Source organism: Palaemon carinicauda, unplaced genomic scaffold, assembly GCF_036898095.1.
Source record: "Palaemon carinicauda isolate YSFRI2023 unplaced genomic scaffold, ASM3689809v2 scaffold607, whole genome shotgun sequence".
Lineage (NCBI taxonomy): Eukaryota > Metazoa > Arthropoda > Malacostraca > Decapoda > Palaemonidae > Palaemon > Palaemon carinicauda.
Genome location: NW_027171880.1, coordinates 1 through 24,575, shown reverse-complemented (window position 1 = coordinate 24,575; position 24,575 = coordinate 1). Strand labels below are relative to the sequence as shown.

The 24,575-nt window shown below is 34.5% G+C and overlaps 2 long non-coding RNA genes across 2 annotated transcripts in view; one reads left to right on the top strand and one right to left on the bottom strand.

The window, feature by feature from the left end:
• The window catches only part of LOC137637258 (uncharacterized), a 32,134-nt gene extending 23,113 nt beyond the window's left edge, over positions 1-9,021 (top strand). The window contains exons 2-3 of the long non-coding RNA XR_011043500.1: positions 24-135; positions 7,176-9,021. This is a non-coding gene — a long non-coding RNA (uncharacterized lncRNA). The remainder of the gene's footprint in view (positions 1-23; positions 136-7,175) is intronic.
• Positions 9,022-14,764: 5,743 nt separating this feature from the next.
• LOC137637259 (uncharacterized) lies at positions 14,765-24,517 on the bottom strand. The gene is made up of 3 exons (XR_011043501.1): positions 24,354-24,517; positions 23,579-23,709; positions 14,765-22,359 (listed from the first exon to the last, which is right to left on the bottom strand). It is a non-coding gene; the product is annotated as an uncharacterized lncRNA (long non-coding RNA).
• Between the last annotated feature and the right edge of the window lie 58 nt (positions 24,518-24,575).

The window sequence follows — 24,575 nt, the reverse complement described above, 5'->3', positions numbered from 1 at the left end:
TAACATCTTGATTTTTCTTTCAGATATTCCTTGATATACCGGCCCAGATAGAGGAAGGACCATAAAAAGGGGCGGGGCTCCTTGAGCTACGTAACAGCAGCTGGCGTTAGGAAGAGACTGATAAAAATAATGACGGTTGGTATTTTGAAATTAAAATTTTAATTTAATCATTTGTATTTTTAAGGTATTTTTACTGGTATATCAATTTATAGACTATCAAAATATTTGAGGTATATTTAGGGATATCCAATGCGGTGATATAAGGATTTAGACGATTTAATGTTCATAATATCACATTATTTAATTCAATATTTTTTCCTGTGGGAAATTTTTTGGTGGAAATATTTGGAGTCTTGTTGCTTGTGGGTGTGGGGGTTGGAGTGGAGGTATTTTCATATATTCTTAGTGTTATTGGGTTTTTTTTTATTACCTCCGCCAACGAAGTTAGAAGGTGGTTATGTTTTACCCTCTGTTCATGGTGGTTTGTTTGTGTGTTTGTTAACAGCTTCTTGGCCACAATTCGAATCGTAGAGTAATGAAACTCGCATGGATTAACTTATGTAAAAAGCTGGAAACTATTAAATTTTGGAAGGTCAAGGTCAAAATTCAAGGTCACGGTCAAACAAAATGTCCAATTCACGTAATCAGCCTTAAATTTCGACATCGTTGTTACAGACACTTCAAACTTGGTTCATATTTGAGTGTATGAAAATCAACGCCAATAATTACATGTTAAGGTCAAAGGTCAAAGTTAAAGAAAAGGTCGAGAAATAAGCTATTACGGAAGAGGTCTGCACTCAACTGAGTGCCCCTCTAATTTCCTTCTGTTATTCTGGGTTGAAACCAATAAGAAATTGATAAAACTTTAGCATTTTATGATTTTTATTCAGTAGAATTTATCACTTTTCCATACAGTTATTTAGAATTGGTCAAAAGTGCAAGGTGTAAATATTTCAAGCGTTCAAGGAATATTTTATATATTTTGTAATATTTTTTATATTTTGTAATTATATAATCTCGTAACATACCTTGAATGGTAGGTTATTTTCTGAGAGAGAGAGAGAGAGAGAGAGAGAGAGAGAGAGAGAGAGAGAGAGAGAGAGAGAGAGAGAGAGAGAGAGAGAGAGTGGGGGCTGTAATAGGAGATGCTTTGGGATTGCTTACATGTAATTTTCCCTTTCAATTTGACAACTGTCGTTAAAATAACTGACCCAATTATTTAATCCAATATCAGTCACCCTAGATAGAACCTGGTCATGAAAAGCACCTAGTATGGATGGCTTGAAGGCTGAGATGTTAAAGGAAAGTTGTGTGACTGTACTTGAATGGTTGGTGAGAATGTTAACTATAGATTTTGTTATCATTGGTATCGGTGTACTGGGTGTGTGCAGGTATTGTTCCGCTATAGAAAGGTAAGGGAGATGTGCATGCGTGTTGTAATTCAAGGGATATCAGCTTGAGTGTGGTTGGAAAAGTGTATGGTAAAGTACTAATTAATAGAATTAAGGATAAAAGACGGAGGCAATCGTAGAAGTGCAGTGTGGTCTTAGAAGAAGTAGGAGAGGTGTGGATCAGATTTTTCACAGTTAGGCAGATATGGAAGAAATATTTAGTAAAAGGAAGGTGTATGTTGCGTTTATGGACATGGAGAAAGCGTGTGATAGGGTTGATAGGTAAGCGATGGGGAATGTGATGAGGCTATATGGAATTGGTGAAAGGATAGGAAATGGAGCGAGTGGTTTCCCATGACAGGATTACGGTATCATGTATTTACTTGTTAGTTTATACTGATGTCCCCCTTTCACGTCGCAAATAAATGGTTACCCTACACATGATTGCCATACTGTGCAGTATTGAGCCTTATGGTGGCTATACTGTGTAGTATTTTGCCTTAAGGTGACTATACTGTGCAGCTTTGTGCCTTATGTAGGCCATATTGTTAGTATTGTGCCTTAAGGTGACTATACTGTGCATTATTGTGCCTTATGTAGGCCATACTGTGCTGTATTGTGCCTTATGTAGGCCATATTGGTAGTATTGTGCCTTAAGGTGGCTATACTGTTCATTATTGTGCCTTATGTAGGCCATACTGTGCTGTATTGTGCCTTATGTAGGCCATACTCTGCTGTATTGTGCCTAAGGTAGGCCATATTGGTAGTATTGTGCCTTATGGTGGCTATACTGTGCAGTATTGTGCCTTATGGTGGCCATACTGTGTTGGATTGTGCATTATTGTGGCCATACTGTGTTGTATTATGCCTTATGGTGGCCATACTGTGTAGTATTGTGCGTTATGGTGGCTATACTGTGCAGTATTGTGCCTTATGGTGGCCATACTGTGCAGTATTGTGCCTTATGGTGGCTATACTGTGCAGTATTGTGCCTTATGGTGGCCATACTGTGCAGTATTGTGCCTTATGGTGGCCATACTGTGCAGTATTGTGCCTAAGGTAGGCCATATTGGTAGTATTGTGCCTTAAGGTGACTATACTGTTCATTATTGTGCCTTATGTAGGCCATACTGTGCTGTATTGTGCCTTATGTAGGCCATACTCTGCTGTATTGTGCCTAAGGTAGGCCATATTGGTAGTATTGTGCCTTATGGTGGCTATACTGTGCAGTATTGTGCCTTATGGTGGCCATACTGTGTAGGATTGTGCCTTATTGTGGCCATACTGTGTTGTATTATGCCTTATGGTGGCCATACTGTGTAGTATTGTGCGTTATGGTGGCTATACTGTGCAGTATTGTGCCTTATGGTGGCCATACTGTGCAGTATTGTGCCTTATGGTGGCCATACTGTGTAGTATTGTGCCTTAAGGTGGCCATACTGTGTAGTATTGAGCCCTATGGTGGCCATACTGTGTAGTATTGAGCCCTATGGTGGCCATACTGTGTAGGATTGAGCCCTATGGTGGCCATACTGTGTAGGATTGATCCCTATGATTGAAGGCCAAGGATATTGAGTTCCTCATTTGTACTCAGGTCTGTGATTTTTATAGTTTTATTTGAATGATCTAATATGTAGCCAGTAATAATGCATTGATTGTCCTTAGAATATATCTATCATATTATGCGTTGGTAACTTATTAGTTATCTAAATGGCAAAACATGTAGGCACACATTCCAGTATTCTATTGGAGAAGTAGACAGGTTTTCCGTTAACTCATAATTCCCTTGATTTAATGAATGTGGACGTTTTAGTGCCAAGATGTTTCGTCTCTTATCACTAAGTGACATTCTGATTTTCATGATAGGAAAAAATGCAGGGATATTGGTACTATTTTGAATTGAGCTAAAAATGTTTCAAAGGAAACCTTTGTTGAGAAATTCGTTTAATTTGGACGTTATTACTCAATGAGAGCGACCCCAAGAGCTCATAGTCGAACTAAATAACTGGATAAGATTGTTTTTTCACATAGTGTTTTAAGTAAAGTCAGGTTTAAAGCAAGCTACTAATAAGGTAATAAAATTTTGATAAGCATAATGATGCAAATAATGGGTATAATTGAACTTTAAGTTTGTTTACTCGTTAATGCGCGGAATAGTTCCCGACAACGTATTATTATTATTATTATTATTATTATTATTATTATTATTATTATTATTATTGTTGTTGTTGTTGTTGTTGTTGTTGTTGTTGTTGCCTACTTACTTACTTACTTACTAGGCTACAACCCTAGTTGGAAAAGCAGGATGCTATATGCCCAAGGGCTCCAACAGGGGAAAAAAGCCCATTGAAGAAAGGAAATAAACAAACTACAAGAGAAATAATGAACAATATAAAATATTCTAAGAACAGTAAAAACACTAAAATGGATTTTCATATATAAACTATAAAAACTTCAAACAGAGGAAGAGAAATAAGATAGAAAAGTGCACCCGACTTTACCCTCAAGCAAGAGAACTCTAGCCCAAGGCAGTGGAAGACCACGATACAGTTCAAAGGCCCAAACTAACATTCTACTAGAATCCTCAATGCTAATTATAATAGCTAATTCACATTTGAAAGAATCTATAAGTCTACGTTGAATATAAATCATATAAATCGCCTAACCTTTTGCTATATTTTGGTTGCCTAACCTTTTGCTATATTGTAGTTGCCTAACCTTTTGTTATATTGTAGTTGCCTAACCTTTTGCTATATTGTGGTTGCCTAACCTTTTTCTATATTGTAGTTGCCTAACCTTTTGCTATATTGTGGTTGCCTAACCTTTTGCTATATTGTAGTTGCCTAACCTTTTCTATATTGTAGTTGCCTAACCTTCTGCTATATTGTGGTTGCCTAACCATTTGCTATATTATAGTTGCCTAACCTTTTTCTATATTGTGGTTGCCCAACCTTTTGATATATTGTAGTTGCCTAACCTTTTGATATATTGTAGTTGCCTAACCTTTTCCTATATTGTGGTTGCCTAACCTTTTGCTATATTGTGGTTGCCTAACCTTTTGCTATATTATAGTTGCCTAACCCTTTTCTATATTATACTGTAGTTGCCTAATCTTTTGATATATTGTAGTTGCCTAACCTTTTGATATATTGTAGTTGCCTAACCTTTTGCTATATTGTGGTTGCCTAACCTTTTGCTATATTGTGGTTGCCTAACCTTTTGCTATATTGTAGTTGCCTAACCTTTTTCTATATTATAGTTGCCTAACCTTTTGCTATATTGTGGTTGCCTAACCTTTTGCTATATTGTGGTTGCCTAACCTTTTGCTATATTGTAGTTGCCTGATGAAAGAATTTTGTTGAATTATTTCATAAATTCTAATAATGAACAGGTAGTTATTGGGCATATGTTTGGTATATATACCCCTCACATGTAACCCCCTACCCCCCTCACCCCCTCACCCCCTCACCCCTCTCACCCCTCTCCCCCCTCACCCCTCTCACCCCTCTCACCCCTCACCCCTCTCACCCCTCACCCCCTCACCCCCCTCACCCCCTCACCCCCTCACCCTCTCACCCCCTTCACCCCCTCACCCCTCACCCCCTTCACCCCTCACCCCCCTCACCCCCTTCACCCCCTCACCCCTCACCCCTCACCCCCCTCACCCCCTCACCCCCTCACCCCTCACCCCCTCACCCCTCACCCCCCTCACCCCCTCACCCCTCACCCCTCTCACCCCCCTCACCCCCCTCACCCCTCACCCCCCTCACCCCTCACAATCTAGAGACTATAGAGTTGGACAGCTCATGAACCCTGATTGTGAACGAACAAATAGGCCTATATGTAGGCACGATTGTTTTTTTTTTTTTTTTTATGGTAATATGCTGAATATGGAAGAACTAAATTTCCCTTATTTTAAATGTGAGAATTAGATAATGTTTTCCATTTGATCTTAAGGTTGAATACTGCTCAATTTAATGAATTCTTAAACAGAATTGGCGTATTTATCATAATTGACTTGAGAGAACTAACAAGATAAACATTAAATTTCAATGTTGACATCATGAACATGATCATGAACACGAGTAAGAAGTAGAAAGATAAGATAAAATTTTGCTATAAATATTACTCATATAAAGTTAGTCTTCGATGTACATACTGTAGTCTACAATACACATAGCTGCTTGTTAATTACTTCTCTTGTATTTAACTTATTAACTCTCCTCACTGGGCTATTTTCCCTGGTGGAGCCCTCGGGCTTATAGCATCCCGCTTTTCCAACTAGAGTTGTACCTTAGCAAGTAAGTAATAATAATAATAATAATAATAATAATAAGAATAATAATAATAATAATAATAATAATAATAATAATAATAATGATAATTTATTATTATTATTATTATTATTATTATTATTATTATTATGATAATAATAGTGTAGGAAGGTTTTTGGTTAGTTGAGTAACAAAGTCAAGGCGTTATGGAAGGACAGGTTGAATATTTTGATGCTGCTGCTGCATGGGTTATCCAATGAAAACAGTGTTTATATTCAGTGGTCTGTGTTAAAACCATGTGTTTAAGATGTAACACCTTAGTCATAATCTTTATCTATGGTAGATTATTCATTGGATAGATATATATGTTAACATAGAGTAGCTGTAGGTTCATTGGATTTAAATCATAGATGCCCCTTGTTTTTTACTCGAACAGGCTTATGTCTTGATGTAGGATAGATTCGCAAAAGGATTAATGTTACGGTTAGGCAAGAGATACTAATCCATAGAAAAGAAGCTTGTTGCATAGGCAGATGATGCTACTCTTTGCATCAATTCCATCCCCTGAATGTAGATCTGGGGTTGGTGAATCCATAGTTCAACCATGCAATGAAGCTGAACAGCTTTATATCTTAGGATGTAATTCAGTGGGTTTGGACAGTAAATGTTGTAGGGGATCGACGTATAGGTTTTAAGAGTTTTGTTGTAAAGATGATTGGAGTAATTCTGTGGTTAGATGAAAATTTAAAACTACTTCGATTTAGGACTTTCTTTGGGGTATGTGTTGAGCAGTAGCAGTACCAGCCAAACTCGGCTGAATCCCTCGTCAGGCTGGGAGGACCGGAGAGAGGGAAGGTCCCCCTTTTTTCATTTGTTTGATGTCGGCTACCCCCCAAAATTGGGGGAAGTGCCTTGGTAATAATAATATTATTATTATTATTATTACTATCCAAGCTACAACCCTAGTTGGAAAAGCAAGATGCTATAAGCCCAGGGGCTCCAACAGGGAAAAACAGCACAGTGAGGAAAGGAAATAAGGAAATAAATAAATGAAGAGAACAAATTAACAATAAATCATTCTAAAATAAGAAACAACGTCAAAACAGACATGTCATATAATAAACTATCAACAACATCAAAAAATAGTAATAATAATAAGAATAGGGAAGTGGGGAATATGGGGAAAGGAAGAGTACCCCTGGATACAATCCAATTTATAGCTCAAAGACAGGTGCTCGGGATGGGAAAGATTAAGGAAATAGGGAGAAAGAGAAGTACAGGAGAAGAATAAAAGAGAGGGGCAGACCCTATTGCGATATTAGGAAATTAGTATTATTATTTCAGGTAAATAGATAGATTTGTTGAGTGGTTCATGCAAATGATTATTTTATTGGAATAAGTGGGCAATTTATGCTATAGATCTGTAGCTGTATTTAGTGTCCAGAAAATTGAGTGTAGAAAAAAATGACCATTCATATGTCAAACTGATATTTCAATTTTCTTTTCACAGGATTAAAGAACCCATGGCAAGAAGAGAGGAATTCTTCAAGAAAAAGGGAAAATTACTGGACCCTCTACAACTGCTGCTATCAACAAGCCGAATCTTCAACTTCCTTTTAAAAGTCTATGGCGAAATATTTCTTGTTCTTGACCAAATTTACTTAGATTAGTCCAATCTCGAATCATTCATATAAGAATTGAATTTCCACTCCGAACATTTACTTTTGACCAGTCATATTTTAGTCTTAAAATTTGATTAATTTCTTTAAGCCTTATCAAGTCATATCTTAGTACTTCATATGGTCAAAAATGTTCAAAACATGTTTTTATGGCATGAATATTTGGAGTATTTTCCGTTTTAAGCTCTGAAAGAATTTAAAGTTTTGATATTTAAGCTTCTCTGTAATTTAAGACCATCTGAATAATCCTCTTAAGTTAAATTAGCCTTAGAGCAAAGAAATAGTTTGAGGTTTTAAGGTTGTTCAAACCTACAAGGGACAAGAATGATATAAGCTACAGTATTTAAAAGTAATTATTTTGTATAAGGTTAGTAATTGACTATAAAGAAATGTGTGAAATAATTTAAAACCTTGATTAGTCATGAAAATTAATTTGATCACTAAAAGTATTCTTTGAAAGTGTCATAGGGACTTCCATATCATAGAAAATTTACTATAAAGATCATTGAAATTATTCCCCCATATATTTTTTAGCAATTTAAAGTTAGTTTTCTCTAGAACAGAAATGTCAAACTTGAGGCCGGTGGGCCAAATGTACCCTCAAGATTACTAGATTTTTCAACTAGCTATAATTGTTATAACTGAGAAAATGTAAATTAAACTTTTAAAATGAACCAGAATGTAGTTTTGGTAAAGTACGATGACCTGCATAAAGCTTTTAATCTCAGTCTTGTCACTAAATAATTACCAAATCTTTGATGGTCCTCGAGACCATAGCCATGTGCATAATTGGCCCTCGAAAGGATTTGAGTTTGACATTCCTGTTCTGGAGTGTTAAGTCAATGAGTAATATGATCTGTGAATTTATGTAGCTATTTTAAGCAAGTTATCAGTACGTGTGACTGCTGGGTTAGTAGCTTTGTTTTCCATGCTCTATCATCTAAAACCTATTATATGCATTGTTTAAAATTCTTTGAACTGTAACTTCAAACCATTCCTTAACTATTCTTCTGCTTTCGTACCTCATCCCATTTAGACTTGGTTAATAGTTTATCTTAAAGTTTAAATGTATCTTCTTGCATTTTGAAATTAGCTTATTTCTTTAATATTACATTATCATTCTATTCGATAACTTTTAGTTGGCCTAACTAATGTCTGGAGAGTTCGTGATGTCGAAGTTGGTCCCCATGTTAAAAGTCATTCAAAATAGGCTAAAATCTGACTGAATTTCATCTTATACTATCTACTCCTATACTGTACTACAAGAATTGATACCATAGCTATTTTTATTTAAATAATTGCTAAAGAGAATCTTGTCGAATCCATCTATTTGATTCATTAAGAAATTGACTAAGTTTCTGCATGAATATTTGTCTTCAGTGGTTTTCATTTAGGATTTTACAGTTTGAAATATAACATTAAGATTGAGATAGTTCTTATTTTGATAAGTTTTGAAATGCAATGCCATAAGCCAGTGAGAATTAAAGTAAAGTTGTTTAAAATTATCATAGCAATTTTGAAATCCTGTATACATGATGGTATCTGATGGAGATCTGTTGAATTACTATTACTAGATTACAAATTGACTATTAAATTCTCTCTCTCTCTCTCTCTCTCTCTCTCTCTCTCTCTCTCTCTCTCTCTCTCTCTCTCTCTCTCTCTCTCTCTCTCTCTCTAACACAGAATTCAAGTTTTCAGTAAGTTCCCGTTCTGTTGAAGAAGAAATGGATGTAATGTATTTCAATTTCAATAAAGTTAAGACGTCATTTTTTATCCATCATTTTCCACTTATTTTCTTCTCAAATTTTACATTACAGCAGTCACACGTAAAATCCTTGTTCAAAATAGCTGAGAAATTGTCCTAAACTTGATGTTCTTGGAGTTATTAGTTTTGGATAGTAAGCCTTAGAATGACTTCACTGTTTTGCGCAAAAATAACTGATTTAAAGCAATGTTTTTACTCCTATATTACTTGTAATGACCTTATGTAATCTGCTTCATATCACTAGTTGCCTAATGTAGATCAAATAACTTGATGGAAAGACATAAGGAAGATTAAAGCTTCAGTTAAGTATCTGGGAAAAAAATGTTAAGTCTTTAGTTTTTAAAAGGTTTGAAGTTAGGACTGATTTCTAAATTAATGGTAGAGTTATATGTTAAGAGAAGGGTAGATGAAAGATGTTAAATATTTGCAGATTAATCCTAGATTCTTAAGGATAGTTGTTGGATTTAAGGTTTAGGAAAGAATGTATGTAAGAACTCTATTAGTTCTAAAATCTCAAAGAACGTATTAATTGAAAGATTTAAGGAAATAGTTGCTATAAAACTAGAAACCTATTTAACAAAAAAAGGTTCAGTGGTGTTGAAGGAATAGATAAGAAAAATGTCATGGCGTCAATGAAGTATGACAAAAGGTAAAGTACAGAAATGTATGTTCAAATTAAAATAATCAAGACAGGTTTATAGGTAAACATTTGATCATGATTAATTTTATTATTAAATGGGACTCCATATGAATTATAGGAAAGCAAATACAGATGTTTATCAGGACAGAATTTTAAGATGAGAAGTTCAAGGACAAGTATAAAGGAATATATATTTATAAATGACTTTGGATAATTTGTGCTTTTATAACGAAAGTAATAGTGATTGATGTAGGTATAGCTTTTAATGAGACTAAAGGGGATATTTAGTACGAGTAGATTCATTCTAGGAATGCAGTCTAGTTAAGACACACCTCTTGGTAGTCTTTGAGAAAGTTTAGAGGAATTATTTCCTTGATAAAATATTTTAAATTTAAATTGAGGAAATTTTTAGGAAATAACTTTAATTTCATCTTATTGGAGAGAGTAGCTTACATATTGTTTCCTTAGGTGGATAACAATCATAAACTTGATGACTGCACGAAATTTTTCAAGTTGTTTGAAGGAAGAGTTCAATAAGATCTTTAAGCATACGAAGTGAGGGAATATGAGTATGTCTTGCTAGTTTGAATTATGTCACTATCAGGTAACTTCTAAAAACATTGGTGCTTGAAATACTAGTGATTTTTAAAACTTTTACTTCCCTTGTTGGGGAAACCAAATCATGCAGACATTGCTTAGAATCAACATGATCAGAATTGTTTTCATTTGCACTTTGTTTGTCATTCTAAGATGGTTTAGATTCAAGGAAAATAAGTCAGGCAAGTGGTCCTTATATAGCTATTGTACTTTCTCTCTCTCTCTCTCTCTCTCTCTCTCTCTCTCTCTCTCTCTCTCTCTCTCTCTCTCTCTCTCTCTCTCTCTCTCTCTATATATATATATATATAGTAAAGTTGTATTGAAAGTTTGAATAATAATTCAACTTATCAGTAATCTTTTTATATTGAAATTGTATTGTCTGCTTATGCATTGCTTCTGACTTCTGTTTATATATTGCTACAGTATCTTATATTAATACATTACTAGTGTATCTTCTGTTTATGCATTATTACTGTATCTTCTATTTTTGCATTATTACTGTATCTTCAATTTATGCATTACTACCATTTCTATCCATACGTTATTACTGTATCTTCTATTCATACATTACTGCTCCATCTTCTAGTCATACATTACTACTGTATCTTCTGCTTATGAATTTTTACTGTATTACGTAGTTTTGATATGAAAATACGGCTATTTTAATTATGAAAATGCAGAAAAGACATTAGCCATGTAAAGAGCAAGAGATTTGTAATCGTAAAAGGTATAAAAGACATTATAGAAGACATAAACAACATCCATGGCCTATAGCCTTGAATGCCTCAAGATGTCTTCTTTAACATATTTTACTTTACGATTACAAGTCTCTTGCTTTTTACATGGCTAATGTCTCTTCTGTGTTATTCATTTTTAAAATAGCTATATTTCTTTTCAAAATTACAAGATACAGTAGCAATTTATAAACAGGATACAATAGTAATGTATGAATATAAGACAGTAATAATGTATAAAACAGAAAATACAGCAATAATGTATGAATAGTAATGTATGAATAGTAGATAGTAATAATGTATAAAATAGAAGATGTAGTAATGATATATGAATATCTTCTACAGTAGTTTTCAGTAGGAGAGCAGCAAATTTTGTCTAATTTTGTAAAATTGATTACAATGTATGAATTTATCAAACTACAATTGTGAATAAAAGAAATAAAAACTTATATAGAATTTACTTATTTTCATTACATCCATGATAAATAATATATTGAGCAAAATAAAAAGAAAAAAAAACTTATAAAAATCATTAACGTGGAGTGTTCTCTCCTTAATCTAACGTTCATATGACTGAGTGTTCTCTCCAGTCGTCCCCCTCCCTCTTCTGGTACCAGTAAAATGCCTCTTTTCTCTCTCTCCTCTGAAAGACCAGAGACCTCATGAAGTATAAAACCTTGCTTTTAACTATGATAAACCACAAGTGTTCATTTATAAGTCTGGTTTATTCCCTTCCAATGTACAGAGCTCGTTCACTCTTCCACTGGTGATACGAGAGAAATTATAGTGTCTCTTGGTATGGAAGTATTATCAGAATGAGGGCTATTTACTATGGTATTCATGTTCAGTTCAATTCTCAAAGTATATTCATTCCAGACAACTCTAGTCTTGTGATAATAATTCATTTTAGCCTCAAAATTATTTATCTTTAAAATATGTTACTTTAACTCTGGGTTTAAGCATAGTCGACTATGAGTCGACTATTATTCTGTGGTAAGATTAAGTTTATAAATCATGAAATAAGAAAAGCCAATAAGTTTCGATCAAGTCTTTTATTGTAGAAGATTTCTTGTCATACATAGGACAGGTTTCAATACACTTAATAGCAATATTAAGTATGAATATGAATACACTGCAAAGTCAAAGACAAACAGTATCAAATACTTTAACCCCGTTTTCTATCAACAAACTCAACCGACGACAGATGGTCATAGAAAACGAACATTTTAGCCCTCATAATATGGGGTCCTAAGTTAATTCGTTATCTTAGATTTTTCTGAACATAGGAATGAGTTTGAAGTTAAACATTTGAGGTTACAAGTGTCATGATTGTGTAAATTAGTCAAGTTTTCAATAAAAAAAGAGAAGGAAATGGAAAGCCCACCAAGGCCCGCCCCTTCCCACCTGGTAACAAAAGAGTAATTATGCATTTTGTTTTGTGAACGAACAAAGTCACCAGGCCCTTGAATGCTTCCCATTTCCTTCTTTTTTGAAATCTTTTATTGAAAATCTTACAGACATTAATGCAATGATTGTGAATTAAATATACCAAGAATAGTAAGAGGGTTTTTCAAGATAATGTTATAGTATTCTAATTTTGACATCTTATATAATAAACCTTTAAGTAGTGACAGAGTAAGGGATTTTTCTCAAATCTAAATTTTTCGTTTAGAAACAATAATTAAATGAAAGAATGGTTGGAGGGAGTAGAAACCTCATCAGCCTTATAGTGCAATTCCACCACGATCAATTACTCCAGAAACCTTTTGCTTTCTCAAAAGCAGACAGGAACCACAACTGCCCCAAAGGATCTCTCTCATCCGTCCCATTTCATGTGCAGGATTGAGTCGGGTAAAGGAGAAGACACGTGCAAACCACTGCCCTGACTATCCTCACTACTCCTCCTAGCAGATAGACAGATCGGACCGAAGTACACATTAACCTTGCACGTGGACCACAAAAAATCAATTTAGTTCCATGTGTAATACATTCTCAAATAAGACCCCATTTGAAAGCTACGTGGAGAGAGTCTAATTTAAGATTTTCTTAAAACCTAAACCCCCCTTAAACTAACAGTAGGCCTACCTACAAAGCTGGACAACCCTTAAACTAACAGTAGGCCTACCTACAAAGCTGGACAACCCTTAAACTAACAGTAGGCCTACCTACAAAGCTGGACAACCCTTAAACTAACAGTAGGCCTACCTACAACGCTGAACAACCCTTAAACTAACAGTAGGCCTTCCTACAAAGCTGAACAACCCTTAAACTAACAGTAGGCCTACCTACAAAGCTGAACAACCCTTAAACTAACAGTAGGCCTACCTACAAAGCTGGAAAACCCTTAAACTAACAGTAGGCCTTCCTACAAAGCTGAAAAACCCTTAAACTAACAGTAGGCCTTCCTACAAAGCTGAAAAACCCTTAAACTAACAGTAGGCCTTCCTACAACGCTGAACAACCCTTAATATAACAGTAGGCCTTCCTACAACTCTGAACAACCTTTAAACTAACAGTAGGCCTTCCTACAACGCTGAACAACCCTTAAACTAACAGTAGGCCTACCTACAAAGGTGAAAAACCCATAAACTAACAGTAGGCCTACCTACAACGCTGAACAACCCTTAAACTAACAGTGGGCCTACCTACAAAGCTGAAAAACCCTTAAACTAACAGTAGGCCTTCCTACAACGCTGAACAACCCTTAAACTAACAGTGGGCCTTCCTACAAAGCTGAAAAACCCTTAAACTAACAGTAGGCCTTCCTACAAAGCTGAAAAACCCTTAAACTAACAGTAGGCCTTCCTACAAAGCTGAAAAACCCTTAAACTAACAGTAGGCCTTCCTACAAAGCTGAAAAACCCTTAAACTAACAGTAGGCCTTCCTACAAAGCTGAAAAACCCTTAAACTAACAGTAGGCCTACCTACAAAGCTGAAAAACCATTAAACTAACAGTAGGCCTACCTACAAAGCTGAAAAACCCTTAAACTAACAGTAGGCCTTCCTACAAAGCTGAAAAACCCTTAAACTAACAGTAGGCCTTCCTACAAAGCTGAAAACCCCTTAAACTAACAGTAGGCCTACCTACAAAGCTGAAAAACCCTTAAACTAACAGTAGGCCTTCCTACAACGCTGAACAACCCTTAAACTAACAGTAGGCCTACCTACAAAGCTGAAAAACCCTTAAACTAACAGTAGGCCTACCTACAACGCTGAACAACCCTTAAACTAACAGTAGGCCTACCTACAACGCTGAAAAACCCTTAAACTAACAGTAGGCCTTCCTACAAAACTGAACAACCCTTAAACTAACAGTAGGCCTTCCTACAAAGCTGAAAAACCCTTAAACAGTAGGCCTTCCTACAAAGCTGAAAAACCCTTAAACTAACAGTAGGCCTTCCTACAAAGCTGAAAAACCCTTAAACTAACAGTAGGCCTTCCTACAAAGCTGAAAAACCCTTAAACTAACAGTAGGCCTACCTACAAAGCTGAAAACCCCTTAAACTAACAGTAGGCCTTCCTACAAAGCTGAAAAACCCTTATACTAACAGTAGGCCTTCCTACAAAGCTGAAAAACCCTTAAACTAACAGTAGGCCTTCCTACAAAGCTGAAAAACCCTTAAACTAACAGTAGGCCTACCTACAAAGCTGAAAAACCCTTAAACTAACAGTAGGCCTACCTACAAAGCTGAACAACCCTTAAACTAACAGTAGGCCTACCTACAACGCTGAACAACCCTTAAACTAACAGTAGGCCTACCTACAAAGCTGAACAACCCTTAAACTAACAGTAGGCCTTCCTACAACGCTGAACAACCCTTAAACTAACAGTAGGCCTTCCTACAAAGCTGAAAAATCCTTAAACTAACAGTAGGCCTTCCTACAAAGCTGAAAAACCCTTAAACTAACAGTAGGCCTACCTACAAAGCTGAAAAACCCTTAAACTAACAGTAGGCCTACCTACAAAGCTGAAAAACCCTTAAACTAACAGTAGGCCTTCCTACAAAGCTGAAAAACCCTTAAACTAACAGTAGGCCTTCCTACAAAGCTTAAAAACCCTTAAACTAACAGTAGGCCTTCCTACAAAGCTGAAAAACCCTTAAACTAACAGTAAGCCTATCTACAGAGCTGAAAACTCATTAAACTAACAGTAGGCTTAACTACTAAGCTGAACAACCCTTAATCTAACAATAGGCATACCTACAAATATGAACAACCTTTAAACTAACAGTAGGCCTACCTACAAAGCTGACCAACACTTAATCTAACAGTAGGCCTACCTACTAAGCTGTTGCTAATGACCAAATATACATTTTACCTAAGTGTCACATTGCAGAGTATTTATTCCTATCACACAGGCACACATACTAATCGAAAAGTAGGCCTAGTTGATGAAAATTAGTCTATAGTATGACACACACACACACACACACACACGATGCCCAGCCCTGAATACATTTTATTGATATTACATGCTCTTGAACATCTTTTATGAAACCATAAACTATGGACAAGCTTAAGGAGATTTTAAATTATTCGGAATCATCCTCTTTTATATGGATACTTTTAAGTCAGTCTACCTTCAACGAAATATCTTTGGCATTGTAAACTTCGTATTTACGATCTTAATAGTCGATAGATTTTTTAATAAATTTGGAAAATTCGTTACATTAAAACGTATTTTGTGAACTAAATATATTTTGAATTTGAGTCTAATTATCAGAAATTCATCATGAAATTAATGTCAAAGTTAAAACTTAGGAAACTGAATTATAATGGGCCATTATATGATTTGAAACGGTTATTAGCAATGTTAAAAACATCTAGGCCTATGGGTATGATAATGATAGTATTTCTCTTTAACTGTTAAATTCTTCGTAATGTCAAGGTTAGTGGACGATCTCCAGTTATTCTAGATGTGGGCCAACTGTTTGGCTTCTAACCAAATTATCTGCATTTGGACTATCATAAATAGTGAAGATAACAAATTTGATTTGAAAAGAATTAATCCCAGACTAGCAAAGTGTCTATATTCCAATAGGATGAACTAATGGCTTTACTCTTTTATCAAATATTAATTCCATTTATTAAAAGAAACTTGAAAAAATCCGAATTATAAAGTATCTTATACATTACTTATTTGTAAATTTCATTGCTTATGGTAAGAGCACGAGTCTGAAACTTGACCCCTAAAAACGAATTGTTTGAAAAAACCTTAAGCTTGTCCTTCATATTAATAAAGAATATTTTTATATTTGCAGTTAACTCTCAACACCTTGCAATAACGTAATATAATTTTGACAATCTACAGATTAAAATAATTAGGATATACCAGTCTGGTAAGGTGATCAACTGATTAAGCTACTATTGAAAAAATCTTTAGATTTAATCTTGAAAGAATTAATACAAAGATGAGTGAAATTACTTTAAAATGATTAACCAGTGGATTGGATTTTTCATATATGCATTCAATTACTCATTATAATAATCTTTGAAATCTACGATTCAACTATGAAATAAATTGAAGCACCAGAATTATTTGATTTAAAACGTCCCTTTGACCAATTATGAAAGGAAACTAATATTGTCCTTCGTGAAATAAAATAAAAAATTTTAGAGCTGCCTACTGAACATAGTTTACCCTAATCTCAATATTTAAAATCACAATCTCCCTCCTATGATTTAGTATAAATCTAGATTCAATTTTTGGTGTTAACCTGAGGTAAAGACACTTGCTAACCTTAATTTAACCCAACAAAAACTAATCTAAGTGTCTCACTAAGATAACCTTTACACAGATCTATTAAAATCAACACCCAAACTCATTTTCACTAAAGACAGAACTAGTAAGAGACTATAACTCCTTTCTATAGACTAGATCCTCCTTCTCTTAACACTTGCACCAGACATCATCCGTTCATTGCTTGTTATAAATCTACTGATGTACAAGGAATGCCCCTGCTTCAATTAATTCCTAAATTCAATCCAAAGGCTTAATTTCAGTGGTAGAAAAGCAACATTATGTGGTGCACTCTCAGAGCTTACAATCGTGAAATAATTATAAAAATTACATTTAAAAAGATTTGCTTAGTTACATAGTAACAATCTGACCTTTTTCTTGTCCCCTCAAGTTACTTAAAGATTATGCTAATATCTATATTAAAATCAATAAGTGGAGACATTTGAAAAGTGTACTGAACACTATTTTGAGAAAAATATAATTCCACTTTGAAAAAATCTTTACTACCTTTTGTTAAAGATAATCCCACCAAATCAGTAAAGGTTTTATGTACTTTGCATCTATATGAAAATATTGAAACACTCAATATAACTCGAAAAGTTACAAGTTTCAAATAAAGATTTTGTGGCTAATTTGTATGCAATTTAAACGCTGGTTACATGAAATATCAAGACAAATATCTCTAAAAACTTATTTTTCAGGATTTTCTTATAGTACTTACAAAAATTCTGGTAAAGTGCTTTGGAAATTAATGCACTAACTTCTAGTTTTAGATGACCTTAGGTTACTATACATTTATTCAACATGGACGTAAGTTAACTAAGTTTTAATGAGTTTAATCAACAGTTGATGACGTTAATCATAAACATATTAGCATTTAAACGTAAGGGACTTTAGCAAAAGCAGATCAGAGTGTATCAAACTTCTAGTTGTCTAGAAAGATTAGAGTAGAACTTATGATCTTGTTACACGTAAACAACCCAAATTGTACGTTTAAATCTCAAGTGTCAGTAAAATTCAAAGAAATTGGCGAGTTATATAGTTTATTACAATATAACACCAATGCTCTGACTTGTTGTTTCGTACAAGCTTCACAGGCTTATCAGATTATGTCTAAGTTTTCTGAATTACAAAGTTTCCTTGCACAAAAAAAAGTATACCTTCAGAGCAGGTACTTCTTGTAAATTACTACACAAGATACATCCCTGTACATCAGTATAACAGTATGTATACAAAATCTAACCTCAAAAAGTCAAACTTTATTTTGGACCCCTTTGCCTAATCATGGAGAAATTTTAGAAACACATAAACCGAGAGAAGATTAAACTAAATAAAATTGAAGCCATATAATTTAACCCTTATTTACGACCTGTATAAACATCCCCTAAACTAAGTTACCTGATCCTGAATTACAAACAAGGACTGCAATAGTCCCATAATTCCCCTAGTCAACATTGACAGTTAACTCCCAAGCAAAAACACTAACAACTAAAACTATACCTACAACAATATACTCAAGAATGTATTACACACTTCTTCTAAAAATGACTTACAGCAGTTCTTTATCCTTTCTTTATGTCGTGAACAGAAACAGTAGGAATCAGATATCTTGGGACAGTTATAATCCCAGCTGGACCCCTTTTCAGAGAGCTCAGGTATCTCTCAGTGTAATGGAAAGCACTGGATTGCAAGACTTGAAAATGTCAACACTTTTTGAGAAAGTTATCTAAATTTTTAAAACTAAATTAATATATCTCTACAACATTTTGATTTTCATTGACAGCTAATATTGAAAACATTTACCAATACAGTTACTAATTTTAAATTATCATTGAAAACTCTCATATTCTTGGACAGAATTTTAAATCACTATCTTGACAAAAAGTTTTTCACAACTCCATTTACACAATACATGACAAATTTGATATAGTTTGATTTGAAATGACAGTGTATACATAACAGAAACCTGTTCAATTTGACATTACAATCTCCTACAATTCAAGATTAAAGATTTTTAAAAAGTTTTAAACTAAATTTCAAAGGTATTTAAGTATGAAACAAAATTTTTTAAATCATTTGAGGCTTTAAAGATCCTTTACCAAGACTGAATTATTGTCATGACTAGAATTGACAAGGTAGAATCTACCCTGACATGATCTCAGGGAAAATCAAATTGGACTAAACATATTTCACCATAGCACAGAGTCTAGCATTTTGACAATACAACATACACAAGTTAAGAATCTTCTTCTCTCATTAAACCAGCAAAAGAATGAACGAGTTCCGTACATGGGAAGTTTATAAAGAGCCTAAATGAACAGTGGTTCCAGTCAAAAGCAAGATATATACTTCATGGGCCCTCTGGCCTTTCAGTGGTGAGGAATATGGCAAATACTGATACCAGAAGAGGGAGGGGGACAGATGGGGAGGGAGGCTCAATCATATGAACGTTCCCTTTAATTTTAAAATCTTTACAAATTGGAATGGGGTAGGATCAAGGAGTGGGAATGGGAGTTCTGAAACTTTAGTGATGTATTAGATAAACAATCTGATTCAAACCCCGTTTGAAAAAATTCCCAAAATACTACCCTGAGTCATTTAAAAATCAAAGTTAATTTCAAGGTATGTTCATGTAGCTTAAGACAAGATGAGGAATAACACTAATACTAGCCAAAGCCCTACCATTTCACACACTCATATACTAGCCATCAAACGCCCTAGCCCTACTGGCCATTTCATACAAAAGCCCTCCTAGCCACTTCACACCAAAGCTTTCCAATCCATTTCACACCAAAGACCCTAGCCACTTCACACCAAAGCTCTCTCACCCACTTCACGCCAAAGCCCTCGTAACCATTTCACACCAAAGCCTTCCTAGCCTTTTCACACCAAAGCCCCTCTAGCCATTTCACACCAAAGCCCCTCTAGCCATTTCACACCAAAGCCCCTCTAGCCATTTCACACCAAAGCCCCTCTAGCCATTTCACACCAAAGCCCCTCTAGCCATTTCACACCAAAGTCTTCCTAGCCCTTTCACACTAAAGTCCTCCTAGCCATCACATCTGCCAATGATCACCCAAAACTATTCACTATTCTGTATTATCCAGCAATGTTCTATTCCTACTTTAACTCTTAGTATTTAAATCTATACCAATCAACAAATCAGCCTTTCGACCTTCCCAGAAGCACAAAGTTTTAGACCCATCTTTCCTAACCTTAAGTTTAAGTTTCTCTAACAATATCTAATTAAAATCTGAAAAACATGTACAGTAAATTTTTGATAGGCCTATATTCTATAACTTTCTTTTATTCATAGTTTACTCCTAAAATTCTCTCTATACATTAACTTAATATTGGAGAGAGAGAGAGAGAGAGAGAGAGAGAGAGAGAGAGAGAGAGAGAGAGAGAGAGAGAGAGAGAGAGAGAGATTTTCAACATGAGGAGGTAGGATAGACTTTTCACCAAATACTAAATCTTACAAAATTAAGAAAAAAAAGAAGGATAAGTTTGTATACAAATTACAGACATTAAAATATTTACTCTAGATATTTAAATATAGGACCAATAGTGTATTTAAACTTTAGATTGCTTCAAATACATTTGTTAGTTATTATCCTTTATAAAATTTAAAATACAATGTGGGGGATCAGCTATCCAAGGTAAACTATTGAAACTTGAAAGGATTTTGTGTTAAGGAACCTTAGGCTTATAGGACAGAAAGGAAAATTAAAAGGCTTAACAAGAACACACCTTGAAATAAGCATTTAAAGCAGCTCAATTTAAATGCCCCAAAAAGAAATGAATTATGTATACTTAAACTTAAACCTCATTTCTATAAACTGAAAGTTTTGGCATCGGATAATTCAGTAATCTTATATAAACTTAATTCCTAATACAATAACAATACAGTTTGAAAATTTCCATAGTAATATACGAACATGTTCCTATTTCCTCAACTTTAGAAATAATATAGATTACAAACTAAAACCTGCTTTAATATGCAAAAAGGTTTTTCAAATCTTACTAAAAATACCTAATTCTTGAAAGTCAAAATTGACAAATAGAAAAAAAAAAGAAAAAATAGCTCAAACTTTTCTTCTGGGATCTCATGATTTGAATGTCCAATCCCACTAAATCATATAAACAAATCTAGACTGAAATTTAACTGAAGCAGCCCTGCCTCTACCTGAAATAGCCCAGTCTATCTGAAATACACCACCCTCTATCTCAAATAGCCCACCCTCTATCTGAAATAACTCTTCCTTGAAATAGCCCAGCCTCTACATGAAACAGCCCTGTGTCTACCTGAAACAGCCCTGCGTCTACCTGAAACAGCCCTGCGTCTACCTGAAACAGCCCTGCGTCTACCTGAAACAGCCCTGCGTCTACCTGAAACAGCCCTGCGTCTACCTGAAACAGCCCTGCGTCTACCTGAAACAGCCCTGCGTCTACCTGAAACAGCCCAGCCTCTACCTGAAATAACTCCTACCTGAAACAGCCCAGACTCTACCCGAAAAAGCCCAGCTTCTACTTAAAATAGCCCACCCTCTACCTGAAAGAACTCTTACATGACATATCCCAGCCTCTATCTGAAATAAATCCTACCTAAAGGAAATCCTACCTGAAATAAGTCCAACATCTATCTGAAATAGCTTACCCTCTATTGAAAGAACTCCTACCTGAAATTACTCCTACCTGAAATAACTCCTACTTGATATATCCCAGCCTCTACGAGAAAGAACTCGTACCTGAAATATCCCAGCATCTACCTGAAATAGCCTGCTGTCTACTGAAAGAACTCCTACCTGAAATTACGCCTAGGCTACATGATATATCCCAACCTCTACGAGAAATAACTCCTACCTGAAAAAAACTCCTACATGAAATAACTCCTACATGAAACATCCCAGGTTCTACCTGAAATAGCCTGCCCTCTACTGAAAGAACTCGTACCTGAAATGACTGCTACTTGAAATAGCTCACCTTCTACCTGGAAGAACTCCTACCTGAAAGAACTTCTAAATAACTCCTACCTGAAATAACTCATACCAGAAATTTAATGAAAATGAGATATAATTTAGCTCTAAAAAAACTTCAGGTTAGATTACGCAAGATTTCAATCTTGGTTATTGACATGGATTTCTATAGACCTAAATTGATATTTAACTAAATTTTAGTCATCAACTATTCATTAAAGCAATTTCTATTGGGAATTCAATGTATTAAAACTAAATTCATGAAACAGAAAATTGAAGAAATGAGGTGAATTAGTCAGCTAGCAATTTAACTTGGCACAGTGTCCAAGACTCGAAACTTGAAATAGACACTTGAATCCATATTATGAAAAGCTAAAAGGGACAACTTCTTGAACACCCAGGTCCAAAAAGGTGTTCTAGAAGAAGTTCCACTTTCTCTGCTCCAACTGAAGGACTTGACCAGGAGAGCCTGTATCCCAAGTGACGAATCTAGGATAGTCGTTATGTGAATCATCCTTTTGGTTGAAGGGTTTTAAGCGTCCTAGGAGAAGGCCGCGTTAACCTGAAAGGCAAAAGTATTAATAGGAACTCTCAGAAAATTGGTAATAAAGTACAAATTTAGTGAACAGTTTTCAGTAAGTTTCAACCAAAAATATATGTTCAGGAAATCAGTTCAATCGAAAACAAATTAGGATATTTTAATCCCCAAAAGTAGGATATTTTATTCCCCCAAAAGTAGGATATTTTAAGCCACCAAAAGTAGGATATTTTAATCCCCAAAAGTAGGATATTTTGAGCCACCAAAAGTAGGATATTTTAAGCCCCCAAAAGTAGGATATTTTAAGCACCAAAAAGTAGGATATTTTAAACTCCGAAAGTAGGATATTTTAAGTTACCCAAAAGTATGATATCTTAATCCCCAAAAGTAAGATATTTTAAGTTACCCAAAAGTAGGATATTTTAAGCCCCCCAAAAGTAGGATATTTCAATCCCCCTAAAGTAGGATGTTTTAAGCCCTAAAATTAAGTTATTTTAAGCCCCAAATATAAGATATTTTAAGCCCCCAAATGTAAACCATTTTAATTCCAAAACGAAGTCACAAAACTTATGATATTCTAAAGACCAATAGATTATGATATTTCAGTGAAGAAGTTAAGAATATTTCAAAGCAAAAAGAGAAAATCGGGATATCTTAAGAGAACAAATAAAAAGGTTTTGCCAAAAAACAGGTTGATTTTTGTTACAGAGCAAAATATTAACTGGAAAGAAATTATTTTCACACAACAAGGTCCGCCTGAACAGACTTTTAAAGTGTCTGATGGAGGGCGAGAAATAAACCCCTAAAAGTAAAAGTAAAAAAGTAAATATAGAGCTAAACTCTAAACTTACTCGAGTTTAAAAGCATTTAATAAAAAGCATGAGTTTAATCTGAGCTTTCAAACTAACGGGATTTACTACTAGAAAAAAAAAATAATTCAGCCAAAAAAAAAAAATGATTTTTTGATTAGTTTGATTGAGTCCTATCACTTAAATTTCAATTTAAAGACTCCCCTTCCCGAAAATAAATAATAAAATGGAAAACCAACTTCCACAAATACTAAACCTTCAAAATCAGATATTTACTGAGTCCAGTCTAATATTCCATCTCTGTACTCTTGCAACTTCACCCTAGTACCAAATGTCACAAAATGTAACCTAGGTTTTAAAAGCACACACCTTTCAAAATCAATTTGACCATCTTAAAGGAAGTTGACAGTATTAGATAATTGAAAATGGCAAACTTAACTCGGGTCATACTGGAGACAGGAGACTGAAGACCTTCATCACAATCTTTCAACTTAAAAGGATCAACAGCGTCTGTCTTCGCGTCCTCTAGGCTTCGGTGCCATACCACACAAACTGGAACACAAATCTGGAAACAATTGAAAAGGACAATTCAACAGAATTTTTGCTTTTGCCTATTTTACATATCCTAAAATTATTTTGACAAAAAAAAAGTAAACTGGAAATTTTGTTGTCCCAAAATAGTAGGTCTAATGGAGACCTAGAATTAAACTATACTTGCATTTACATTTTTCCCTTTACAAAAATGCATTTATTTAATCAAAGCTTACCAACTACTCGGGAATTAGTAGAAAAACATTAATAAGAAATATATATTTTGATCAAATACAGCTTAAGTGAATCCTACGAGGCCTATTACTTGCTTCAAATCAAGAAAAAAATAAATCTCACTATGGAAAACCAATTTCTGGAAATAAAAAGATCTAAAATATCTTCTATTTACTCAGCATTAATCTAATCTAGTTCTGTACATGATTGAGGAACTTCATAACCAGCACTAAATGCCCAAAATCTAACCTATCTTCTAAAAAGCATAGAACTTTAGAACGAGGATTTTAATTTTATCATATAAAAGATGTTATAATGTATATACAAAAATGTAAAATATAATTTGTTAAGGAATATTTCTTTATAAAAGGAAAAAAATGTATGTTAAGAAAATGTAATTGTATTTTCATAATAAAAGATAAAAAAAAAGAACGAGGATTTTACCATTAATTAAAGCGAAGTTCACAGTATTAGTTCACCCTGGATGGTGTCATAAGTAACTTGTGTCATACAGAAGACAGAGAATTCTCTTGTAGCAATTTCTCAACTTTGTATCCTCTTTCAGTCATCAGTTTCTTATGAATTCAATACCAAGCAAACTGGAGCACAAATCTGGAAAGAATTGAAAAGGACATTTTAGCAACATAATCACTTTTGCCTACTGTA